The following is a 13715-nucleotide window of genomic DNA, read 5'->3' on the forward strand; positions in this document are numbered from 1 at the left end:
TTCTAAACACTCAGTCCCCTCTCAGTCCAAAAGAACTCCTTAGGTATCTGTATCTGTTTCCTCCTTTGCCAACATGGTTCTTTTCTCACTCCAGCACTTACATCACTGATTTATTTGTAAAAAAAAATTCTCACAATGTTCATTTTTAAGTCAAAATATGAGAAGCTCTTTCACTTTCCTATCAAAAGAGTATCATTCCTTGGTTTAATTCAATTCTTCCGCCTTTTACTTGTTTTTACTTAAAATTAGCAGAAGTCTAAATTTAAGTTACTTAATATTGATGTTAGCTGTGTGTTAATTCACAAGGAATAACAAAAAAAAAATCCTTCTAAAATTCTAAAAAAATACTTCTGTATTCCTGCTAATATGAATCTTGGATTTCCTCTAGTATCTCCTCAGCCTTTTCCATGATTATGTGCTATTACTTGTACATACTTGTTTGTGATTGACAAAAATACTGAGAACTTTCTTTATTGTCCAAAAAGTAAGTACTGATAAAATAATATATTCAATAATAAGTGCTGGAACTATTAAGTATTTACTCATGGTCAGTAGATGATAGATACTTAATGGTAGTTTTTGAAAATAGCCTAATTCCACCCTATAGATATTCAGTGATACTCAGTAAGACATTCAAGAGATGATGAAGAAGTCCATCAAAGTCAGAGGAAAAAAAAAACAATGTCCTGGAAGAGTAGAGAAGATTGGAATAGAATTTTCTCTAGAACGTAAGGTTTTTCACACTCAGAAAGAGCTCAGCTTGAAGACAGACCAATCTAACCTAGCCCCGTATGCCTGTGCTAGAAACGAACTTCAGAAAAGAAACTATTAAGAGAAGAAAAAAAATTATCTGACCTCTCGTTTCTTATTTCAAAACCTAGGCTTATTCCTCAAGACTCGTGAACTGTAGTCATGGAGAAGAGTGATTAGTATAAATAGTCACATAATTAAGTGCTTTCTGTTGTTATTTGATTTAAAGTATGCCTTATTTGTTTAAAATATCCATCTTTTTTTTAGGTAACATCTTCCCCACTTTTTCATAATATTGTGACTGTGACAGTATTTTCATCATACTGATAATACACTGAAAGGACAAAAAACAACTAAAAAAGTCTGAGTGCAGAGTGAGTGAACTCTATAAACAGATTCTAACCTGTTTCCTATTATTTGCTAAACATTTCAGAAAGGGTAGCCGTTATTTGCTTTTCTCTTAACGATGTGCTATTATGACAGGAAAAATAAAGATTTAAAAAATACAACATTTGTTCTTCAATTCCAGTAAAATGAAACAACAGTTTTATTTATTTCTGTCACCATCTGAGCCACAACTAGTCTTACATAACTCTGTGGGTTTTTATGATTCCTGTCAAAAACACAAAAAAGTAGGTCGATGCCTAACTAAGTACACTAAAATATATTTGCAGTGAGTCTCACTCAAGACCTGTGTGCACTTCAGCTATGTATAACTCCATGGATGTCAGTGTAATTCCTTTTTACTGGTAATCAAGGACAGTGCCTTTGTTCCCTAACACCTGAGAACCTGCTCAGTGCTTGGACAGGCCTATACCCTACCTAAATAACGGATCGGGTTAGGAAAAACTTGGCAAGTTCCATGGTGCCATGGTGGCCAAGGAAGTTTATCTGAGATCACTTATTACATTTTGACTTAGTATTAACTCCATCAACTCCATACAAGAATTCGTCATTTGTGGATAAATACTGTTGAAGTTGTTCACTTTGAATGTCTTCTGTAACAATAAAGTGCTCATAATTTTTTCCTCTGTAATGCAGCATGGAGGTGAGCCCAGTAAAAGTGAATCAAGCTACTTTAAACACCTCCAGTGTTCCATAAGGTATCACATTAAATTTAAACAAGAAATATTTAATTTCTAGACTACATGGATATCTCAGATCCTTTGCAGTTCTTTTCAAGAGGGCTGCTCTAAAAGTAATGTCTCCTATTTTATGATGTTGGCCCACAATGTCAGAGCAGATGCTGGGGGCATGGCAGTGGAGGTTGAACCTTCCCAGCAACATTCCCTTATGTGTTGTTGCTGTGTGACAGATGGCAGCAGATGGGCAGTCTGACAAAATGGTGTCTGATGTGGACGTGCAAATGAAGAAAAGGTGTGTCACTGAATTACTCCATGCAGTAAAAAATGGCATCCATTAACATTCACTGGCACTTGCTGAACACTGATGGAGACCAGAAAGTGGATGTGAGCACAGTGAGGTGATGGGTGGTGTGTTTCAGCAGTGGTGACAGCAACACCAGGTCACCTCTGCTGGTGCAGACTTTTATGAGCGCAGCATGCAGCCCTTGTTCATCGTGGGTGAAAATGCATAGCTAATGGTGGTGACTCTGTTGAAAAATAGTGTTTTGTAGCTGAGAATCTGCTCTATTCAGTAGTGCTTTTTGTATCTGTTATAGTTTCCATGGAAAAAATAACAAGTATTACATTCTGAGTGACCTATGTAAATATCAAACTTTAACAAAGTTAGTGTAAAAAAGAAGAAAACAATCCTAGGTAACTGATAAATTGGAGGCCAAAGTTTTAGCAAAAGTCATTCAGCATTACCAAGTTGATGCTAATTGTGAGCAAAGACATATCAACAACATGAGAAAAACATTGGCCAATATAGAAGTTTAGAATGCATGGAATATATTAACTGGGCACAGAAAGAAAAAATGTTTTAAAAATTAAAACCACCATTACACATGCATCTGCTGGCCAGCTGTAGCATGTATATCTGGGGAATTGTTCTTGTAGTTTGATCCGCAGGACTACACTAAGATGACAATGCTCATCTGACACGTGACACCAATGGTATGTTATGGGATACCACAACACCGCTGTGGTCAAAGAATAACCTCAGCGTACCATAAAGTGTGTGGAAACAAAACTCACAATGAATTTCTTATCAAGACTACTTTGAGCCAGACACTTAGCAGTATTGCTGCAGCCCAGATTAGAGAAGGGAGCAAAGCTGTTTTCAAGGTAAGAAAATTCAATGATGTATTTCACCCCCTTAATAGGATCTATTGCTTCTTCTCTAATTTAAAATCAGTATTCATTCAGTGTTTATAAGGGTTTCATAAAGTGGAGAGAAATAAACCCCTCCTCAAGCAAAAGGAGTTTGGCAAAATGGCTGAGAGCACACCTATGACATATCTACACAGTGAACTGTTTGATAATGATCCAATTGTAGTGTTACTACCATGCTGTGCATATTGAGGACACTAGAATTCCTTCAGCACTCTCATCAGCAGAGCCTTATGCACCATATAGTGATCCAGATGGCTGAATATCTACTAGTGTAGCCACAGTGGTAACCCCAAGTCCAAATCACACAACAGTGCTAGTGCACTCAGTGCTGAACCAACTGTATGTGTGAGCTGGAGTCTGCCCAGGCATCTTCGCCTCTGTGCACCCTATGCCAGCAATTAAGTACCCCATCAACACTAAATCTGGCTCAGCCCCATTGCAGCAGATTTGTTGCAGTCCTATAATCTCAGTTCAAGCATATGCCCATTTTTGTGCTTGACAGACAGAAACAGAGGATTAGCAGATGCATGTTTTTGTGCAGAATGGTATTGTCAGGAGACTATGCAGCCACTCCCCCCTCCACTGTTCAGTCTGGGACTGCACCAGCTACTGACTGTATCAGCTGTGCTCTTTGTCTCTCAGCATGACTCAGTAAATCAGGCACAGCGCCAGGATGACATGACCATATGGCCTCTGATCAAGGAGCAAGTTCCATTACAACTATACACTACTTTAGCTGAGCAGCACAGACATCCTTTCAATATGCTATCTATCTGCCTCTGCTGCTAGCCAGATGTTGGGCACAAACTGGGATACTTATTCCAGTGTGCTGTTCTGTAGTACATCAGTGTGACTAAAACTAACACTCATACATCCATAGCATAAACAGAAAGCAACTGACCAAAATACTATGTAAGAAGTCCCAGGGAATCTGCATCAGAACTATATTTTACCTTGATTTCGTAATCCAAATTTTTAAAGGCATAAATTTTTGAGTTTCAAAGATCTCTCTTATAAACGGGTATCTATGTAAATTAGTGATGAAATCTAAAGTGTGGGAAATTGAATCCTATAATCAAAAGGATATAAAGTTAAAGAGGTACCCAAGACAACAAAGGAACTGAGTAAACAAAATGTAAATCAGCTTGTATGTACACTTAGGATGGAAGCTTTGAAACTTGTCAGTGTTTTGGAAAGTGCTAATAAAAGAGAAAAGACAGATTCAGAGCTTGTAAAAAAAACACTGAAAAATAGAAGAGAATTTTGAGGTTCCTTGATAGATTGAATCTTTTTCTTAATTAGCCTATGCTGCTGCTGTAAAAATAGAACCAATTAGATAAAATTAAACAAAATCATGAATGAAAGGAAAACAATCTGAGAAAGTAGAAATGAACACTTTGGTTTTTAAAAAACCTTTTTTTCTCTGAGGTTAGATTTTGAAACCATTTTTCTGTCTACTGCTTACTTCAGGTGCACTTAACATCTAGCAGCTGAGTCATTGGAAGTTGGGGAAAAAAAAGGAGGATCTACACAATGTCTGCCTTTACAAACAGGTTGTGTGTAATTTCAGCTGGCTTAGAACTTACAGATAGATACACTATTAAGCAAATATTTTTTTCATTATTCATAGAATCATAGAATCACCATGGTTAAAAAACACCTCCAAGGTCATCTAGTCCAACCATCCACCTACCACCAATATTTCCCCAGGAAACCATGTCCCTTAGTACAATATTTAAACAGTTCTTGAACACCTCCAGGGACGGTGCCTCCAACACCTCACTGGGGAGCCTGTTCCAGTGCCTCACCACTCTTTCAGAGAAGAAATTTTTTCATAGTATCTGACCTGAACCTCCCCTGGAGCAACTTGAAGCCGCTCCCTCTCATCCTACCGCTGTTAGCTGGGAGAAGAGGCCAACCCCCATCCCACCACAATAAGAGCGGTAAGGTCTCCCCTGAACCTCCTCTTCTCCAGACTGAACAATCCCTGTTCCCTCAGCTGCTCCTCATTATTGGTGCATTTGTGGTGGGGGTATTTATTTTTTATTTCAGCATTTGTTTCAGGGTTGATGATCAAAGCCAGGCATGCGTTCAAAGGTGCGGGGCAGAATAAGCTTTCTGGTTTAGAAATATTAGAAGGAGAATATTGTAATATCAGGCTTTATGATGTATGATTTTGTATTTTTCCTAGTGTTAAAAGCTGCAAATATTAGAATCATAGAATCATAGAATTAGCTAGGTTGGAAAAGTCCAACAAGATCATCCAGTCCAACCATCCACCTACCACCAATAACCCCACTAAACCATGTCTCTCATATTATTTAAAGGAGAAAGAAAATTATTATTTCATCATGAAAATGGTAAATGCAAACAGGGAAAACAAACAAAAAAGTAAAACTTGGAATTCTTACATGTGAAATAAAAACAGAAATAATGCTTCTACTTTTATAGTGTAAAAATAAAGGTTTTTAGTTTTTATGGAATCACTGGATGATTAAGGTTGGAGGGGACCTTTGGAGCTCATCAGATCCCACCACTGCTCAATTAGGGACACCTACAACCACATCCCCAGGACAACGTCTAGACAGTTTCTGAAGATCTCTAAGGAAGGAGAATCCACATCTCTCTGGACAACCTCTGCAAAGTAAAGAAATGCTCCCTGATATTCAGAGGAAACCTCCTGTGTTCCATTTGATGTCCATTGTCTCTTGTCCTGGCACTGAGCACCACTGAAAAGAGCCTGGATCCATCTTCTTTGTACCCTCTCTTCAGGTATTTATAGACATTGATTAAGAACCCCCTGAACCTCCTTTCCTCCATGGCTGAACCATCCCAGCTCTCTCAGCCATCTCTCATAGCAGGGGTGCTCCAGTCCTTTAATTGCTTTAGTGTCCCTACACTGGACTTTCTCCATTATGTCCATGTCTTTCTTGTGCTGAGAGACCCAGAACTGAGCTCAGTACTCCAGTTGCTGACGCACCAGCATTGAGCAGAGGGGAAGGATCACCTCCCTTGATCTGCTGGCAATGCTTTGCCTAATGCAGTCTTCTTTGTGGCAACAGCACATTGCTGGTTCATATTCAACATACTGTAGGCCTGGACTGCAAGGTCCTTTTTTGCCAAGCTGCTTTCTAGCTGAGAGGACTCCAGTAGGTACTGGTGCAACAAATCTTAAACAGCATAATAAATGTTGTATAGTTTGAGGGTCAAAAATACGTGAAAGAAACACAGTGCTAGAATAGTCATGTATCTAATCTTTGGTATGGAATACTGGTCAAGTGAAACTGAAATTACAGGGTGGTATATAAACTGAATTATTCAGTAACACTCATTTCTTCATTATTCATAACTCTCATTTCTTCTGCCAGGCCTTTCAGTTTCTCTCTCTGATATGTTTCTCTATCTGATATGATTCTGTCTCTGATATGACTCCCTGAAATTTCCCTATTGGTTTTGCTTATTTTGCTTAACTGTGTTGTTGCTCTTCTTAGGGCCATCTGAACTCATTAAATACTGTTTTCTGTCTCATAAATCACTTCCAAGAAGAGGGTGGACTGTCTCTGATCTGGTTATTTTTGGCAGTCTTTCAGAAAGCATTCATCTATCCTTACTTTCAGAAATAGCATCACTGTGTTCAGCTACCTAAATCTTCTCTTCTATCCCCCCAAAGAAAACAAACATTGACAAGAATAAGAAACAAGGGATGAATTCCATTCAAAATTAAAATTGAATTCAAGTAGGAAATACCAGTATATTTTTTGAAAAGGAATATTTGTTTCTAGCTGCTTGTTGCTTGCTTAACATGCTAGCTAGGTGCCTATGAAAAGAAAGAGTTTGATCTTTACTCACATAATTTAGCTGATACTCATCTAAGATAGTAATTCTAGGTGCCTTGCAGATTGTTATATAGACCCTATGCTCGCCTTTGTGATAGTCTTGATTCAATACACATTTTTAGCTTAAGGAAGATAGGAAATCATAGCTTACTTGACCTGAGCAGGATAACAGCTGCTATAAAGGGTAAAGATTGCTTGGCATAGAACATAACCAGACGTAATTATGAAATTTGATCCAGAAAATGCTCTGGGGTAATATGTGTTTGCCAAAATTTTAACAAAGGTAAGACAATACAAAGAGCAGTGTGAAATGCCGGAGTGTTTATATGAGCATGAGTTTGTCTAGACACTTTAAAGCAATGGTAAAATCACCTCTAATTATATCACAGTAAAACTAGGATAGGTGAGGTGGAAAGGGGGAGAGCATTGTGGTAAAACAGAGGTTAGGCTTAGAGAGACTGAAATGCTGGGATGTTCCTGTGTCTCAGCAAAAAGCCAAGAGTCAATCTATTCAGCTGTTACTAAAAAAGAACTACTTGTGGGCTCAGATGAAATTGCTAGCTGCTTTTCTCTTGCAGTAAAACAGTTCCACTGATGATTCCCAGGTTACTGGAGAGTCATCATGACCAGATGTCTTTTAAAGCAGGTGTGACAATGTGTGCTGTAACTTGTGGTAATAAGGTCAGACAAGATCACAGACAAGTCTACTGTCTGTCTCCACCAGTCTATAGGCTTGTGATGCCCCAGGGATTGCAAACAAACCCTACTAGTGTAAACAGAGAAGCCAAAATATTAAAAAATAATTAAGAAAGAAATATTTTTTCTACCATAGGTTTTGCTTTTATTTCAAGAAGCAGTATAAGCTATACTGGCAAAAGGACACTTTGCTGGTACACTCCTAGGCCTTCTAAAATGGCTCCATCACTCAGCAAACAGACTGATGTGAGCCAGTAAATCTTCTAAGTCTAGACCAGTACTTAGCATTACATTACTAATCTAACTTTGGGAGATTCTATGTGTTCATATTAAAACTCTAATTGATTGTGACTAATAATTATAATGTATCCAGCCAATGTGAAAACTATATTATTGTTTTTCATTCTGTTATCATCTCATTACAGTGAGGAAAAATGTCTGTGATACATCTTCTTTGCAAAAGCTACCTGTAAATTAGTTCTGAAAAAAAATGAGCTGGAGGATGAAGGCTATTGGAGTCTCCCCAAGTAAAAAAAAACAGAATCTGGTCAGCATTTCTTGGCCTGTCATTCAAGTAAAACATGACAGGTATGATGATATACGCTGATGAGATACGCTGATTAAACACGTGCAAAAAGTGAATGGCAAGATAAATAGAAAGCAGATTAAAAAGTCAGTTGTTTCATCATACATCTCTATTGAGCAGGGATTTCTACCAGCAGTTGAGAGTTTTGCCCTTCAAGAATGTTTAGCCTTCTTGAGTGAAAATTTTTCCATGGCGTTGGAGCTTTACAGGTTTACAATTACTGTGCTCCTCCAGATGTGACCTTCCCTTCTCCACGCCCAACACAGGCAGCTGGTGAAAAGACTGGATCACTCTTCTCTATTATAAATCCCACATAAAGAGTCTAGGGAAAAGAAAAATTCCATGTTTCTTTTCATTGAGCTTCCTACAAATACTTTTTTTTTTTCTTCTAGAATGACAGGGAATAAAGGAGGGAGCAAAAAAAAAACAAACAAAAAAAAAAACCAAACCAACACTAAAACTAAACAGCTCAACATTAAACGAAGGATAAAGAGAATGAAGAATCTTAGCTTTTTCCCAAATGATTTAAAAGATCCATTTTCTCTGAAAAAGCAAAAGAATCAAGAGAACATTTCCTAAAAAAACGTATTTTCTTAACAAAGTTCAACAACTTAAAAGTCTTATTAACAGTCTTACAGGCTTTCAGGATAAAGGGAGCAACAAACATACACTATGGAAAGGTCCTGCACCAGTAGAAAATAGGTACAAACTGAAAACAGGAAAACTGTATTAAATGAAATATAGTACTAAGAAAAGAAATTGGAACAAGTGTTCAATAAAAATTTACAGAATTATTTAGGAAAGGATTTTTAGGGAAAGTAACTAATTCTGACACGTTGGTTAAAGGACAATTGTAAAAGAGATTAGAAAAAATATCTGTTCATATTTTTCTTAAAATATCTTATTGTATTTAACATAAAAAATTGTTGAATGCCTCTGTCAAATTTTAATATATATACTCTTACACTGAAATAGCTCAGAATTATAGAATTGTGGAATTATAGAATGGTTTGCTTTGAAAGGGACCTTAAAGACAGTTTAGTTCCATCTCCCTGCCATGGGCAGGGTTGCAACCTGCTACATCAGGTTCCCCAGGGCCCCATCCAACCTGGCCTTGAACACCTCCAGGAATTAAGGTACCTAATTAAGGTATCTACAGATTCTCTGGGCAACTCTTTTCAGCTCTCCACCACCCTCAAAGTAAAGAATGTCTTCTAAATATCTAACCTAATGCTACTCTTCTTTTACCATAACTCCTTTTCTTGTCACTGCACTCCCTGATAAGAGTCCCTTCCTATATTTTCTGTAGTCCTCCTTTAACTACTGAGTCATCCATCCATCAAATTAATGTGTCTCCAGATTAGAGACAATGATTTAATGTGGGACACTGTCAAATGCTTTGCACAAGTCCAGGTAGATGACATTAGTTCCTCTTTCCTTATTCACCAGCACTATAATCCTATCATGAAAGATCACCAAATTTGTCAGATACTATCTGGCTTCAGTCAAGCCATGCTTGTTGTCACCAATTCACTTTCCATGTACCTAAGCATAGTTTTCAGGAGGATCTTGCCAGGCACAGACGTGAAGCTGGCTGGCCTGTAGTTCTCTGAGTCTTCCTTCTTCCCCTTTTTAAATATGGGAGTTATGTTTCTCCTTTTCCAATGACTGGGAACTTCACTAAACTGCCATGACTTTTCTGGTACAGTGGATAGTGGCATAGACACTTGATTTGCAAGTTCCCTCTGAACCCTTGAATGCATCTCATGAGGTCAATCAATTCTTTCTGGGTTATGAAGCCTAATATGGCAAAAATCTTGCACATTTTCTAAATTCAAGACTGCAGAGCTGATAAATGTAAGGTGTCATGCATGTACAATAGCAATATATTAGAAAAGCCAAATTTACCCTATTTGATTATGATTACCGGTGCAATTTTAGATGTTAAAAACAGACAAAGAAGAATTTGAGAGACCACTTAAACAGGAAGGCCTAAGGGCACAGGAGCAGGCTGTCCCCCTGAGCCACAAGATGAGCTGGCGGGGAAGAAGACCAGCGTGGATGAACAGGGAGCTTTTCCTGAGGCTCCAAGAGAGAAAGAAAATCTACCTCCTGTGGAAGAAGGGACAGGCTACTCAGAGAGAGTACAAAGAAGTTTTTAGGATGCGCAGGGAGAAAATTAGAAAGGCAAAAGCCCAGCCTGAGCTCAACTTGGCCACTGGGGGGAAAGGGAACAAGAAACTCTTTTACAAATATATTAACAGTAAGAGGAGGACCAAGGAGAATCTCCATTATTTACTAGGTGTGGCTGGGAATGCAACCACTGAGGACAGTGAAAAGGCTGAGGTTCTCAATACCTTCTTTATGTCTATTTTTAAAAGTCAGACCAGTTATTCTCAGAGTACTCTACTCTCTGACCTGGAAGTCTTGGATGGGGAGCAGAATAAACCCCCTATGATTCAGGAGGAAACAGTCAGAGACCTACTACTCCACCTGGACTGCCACAAGTGCATGGGGTTGGATGAGATCCATCGGAGAGTGCTGAGGTGATAGACAAGCTGCTTTCCGTCATCTATCAGCATTCCTGGTCAACTGGAGAGGTCCCAGAAGACTGGAGACTTGCCAGTGTGACTCCCATCTACAAGAAGGGTTGTAAGGAGGATCCAAAGAACTACAGGCCTGTCGGCCTGACCTTGGTGCCAGGGAAAGTTATGGAGCAGATTGTCTTGAGGGAGATGACACGGCATGTGCGGGACAACCGGGGGATCAGGCCTAGCCAGCATGGGTTTGTGAAGGGCGGGTCCTGCTTGACCAACCTGATCTCCTTCTATGATGTAGTGACCCATCTGGTGGATGAGGGAAAGGCTGTTGTTGTGGTCTACCTTGACTTCAGCAAAGCCTTCGACACTGTCTCCCACAGTATTCTCCTGGAGAAGCTGGCATCCCATGTCTTAGACAGGTACGCTCTTTGCTGGGTAAAGAGCCGGCTGGAGGGCCAGGCTGTGGAAGACAAGAACTACTTTTTCTTTTGCCTCAAAGCTTGCTTCCTGAGGCCTTTTGGGTGGTAAGGCTCTAACTGACAACTGCCAATTCTCTAGGGGGGTGAGTGGTGGGTGTCACCGTGCCAGGGTGCTTCTGCTTATGATTGATAAGCAGAAGCAGGACAAACAGTCTTTTTCAGGGGTGCGGCTTGAAGGAGCTGACCACTGCAAAAGGTGATAATGCTTGTGAATGGCAACGAAGGCACCACTCCCTGCTGGCTTAGCTGTTGGGCCAGATGTGTCACACTAACACAGAGAAAGGAAGAAGAAGAAAAAAAACTGAATTGGGGGGAAAAAGGTCCCCACTAAACTAAGAACTTTGGAGAAGAACTCCCAAAGAAATGAAACCTTTGTGGGAGCAGAACTCCCAGAGAAATGAAACCTTTGGGGGAGAAGAACTCCCAAAAGAAAAGAAACCTTTGACGGTGGGAAGAACTCCCCGGTGCCTACTTGCTGCGAAGCTTCCTGGCTTTCTCTCATCCCCTGCGGTGATTGGACGAGTTTCTGAAATCAACGGAGGCACTACAAACAACTCTGGACCCCTGGTGGCAACTGTCTCTCTCTTGCTTTACACAAGGACTCCTAGATTTTCCTACCCCTTTTCTATCGCCCACCTTCCCTTCCCCATCTCCCTAAGCAACTAGGATTTGTTATAAACTGGTCGGGCTAACATTTAACCCGTTGTGTCTTAATCTTGCCATCGGGTATACATATATTAAAAAAACTTCCTCTCCCTCCTATAAATTGGAACGAGACACGGGCCCAGAGAGTGGTGGTGAATAGAGTTAAATCCAGCTGGCAACCAGTTACAAGTGGTGCTCCCCAGGGGTTGGTATCAACCTGTCCTCTTCAATATCTTTATTGAAGACCTGGATGAGAGCTTTGAGTGCACCCTCAGTAACTTTGCTGACGACACCAAGCTGGCCGGAAGTGTCAATTTGCCTGGGGGTAGCAAGGCCCTACAGAGGGATCTGGACAGGCTGGATTGCTGTGCTGAAGCCAATGGGATGAAGTTTAACAAGACCAAGTGCCGGGTCCTGCACTTTGGCCACATCAACCCCAGGCAGCACTACAGGCTTGGAGCAGAGTGGCTGGAAGACTGTGAAGAAGAAACAGACCTGAGATATTGGTCGATACTCAGCTGAACATGAGCCAGCAGTGTGCCCAGGTGGCCAAAAAGGCCAGTGGCATCCTGGCTTGTATCAGAAATAGTGTTGCCAGCAGGAGCAGGGAAGTAATTGTACCTCTGTACTCAGCCCTGGTGAGGGCACACCTTGTGTACTGTGTCCAGTTTGGGGCCCCTCACTGCAGGAAAGACATTGAGACTCTGGAGCATGTCCAGAGGAGGGCAACAAAGCTGGTGAGGGATCTGGAGCACAGACCTTATGAGGAGCAGCAGAGGGAGCTGGGATTGTTCAGTCTGGAGAAGAGGAGGCTCAGGGGAGACCTTATCACTCTCTATAACTACCTGAAGGGAGGTTGTAGTGAGATGGGGTCAGCCTCTTCTCTCGTATATTTATTGATAGGACGAGGGGGAATGGCCTCAAGTTGTGCCAGTGGCGATTCAGGCTGGACGTTAGAAAATACTAATTTTCCGTAAGAGTGGTCAGGCACTGGAATGGGCTGCCCAGGGAGGTGGTGCAGTCACCGACCCTGGAGGTGTTCAAGGAATGTTCAGATGTTGTGTTGAGGGACATGATTTAGTGAGAACTATTGGTGGTAGGTGCATTGTAGGACCAGATGATTGTTGAGAAACAGCTTGCTCGGCAGCACGTAGTTACTGATTTACTAATGATTTATGATGTAATGATGTAATCCCTAGATACGTGGAATGTGGTGTTTCCAGTGTGTTCTAGTATATTTCAGCATATCCATAGTATTCTGTATCCATAGTATTGTAGTTAACAACATATCCCATATATGGTGATTACTCGGGCAACGATTTGTTAGCGTGTGCGTTGCATAGAGCTTGTATCCCTGGACCCTGTATCCCTGGAAGCATATATGCTATATAAGATGGTGTGTTGCTACAATAAAGTTGGAAGTCATGAACTCACATTGAGTGTGGAGCTTCCCGCGCCGTGGGGTTTCCTGTGGGAAACTTGGGGGGTTTCCCAACAGATGATCTTCTAGGTCTTTTCCAACCTTGGTGAATCTATGATCCTGTGATTCTATGATTTGTATATGAAAAATTCTATGAAGATTTTCATCTTTCCTGACAAAGGCATAAGATGATCAATAGCTGTAAAAATGGAGCCAAACAAATTGTGCTAGAATTTAGGATTCATGCTCCTATGTAACTACATTGAGAAAAAGCCTTGGCAAATACTCTCTTTCACTTGGTATGTTTTTGGTGAATTTAGATTTTTAATGGGTATGCTTTAAGCACTTTGGGAGAAAGTGTGTATTTTAAATATACAGGAGAATTGCCTAGAAGACAAGATTGTCCTATTTAGTTCTTGTGCTGGATGGCTCTCTTCATATTATCAAGTAAAAAGGGTCAGGGACA

Source organism: Numida meleagris, chromosome 1 (genome assembly GCF_002078875.1).
Source record: "Numida meleagris isolate 19003 breed g44 Domestic line chromosome 1, NumMel1.0, whole genome shotgun sequence".
Taxonomy (NCBI): domain Eukaryota; kingdom Metazoa; phylum Chordata; class Aves; order Galliformes; family Numididae; genus Numida; species Numida meleagris.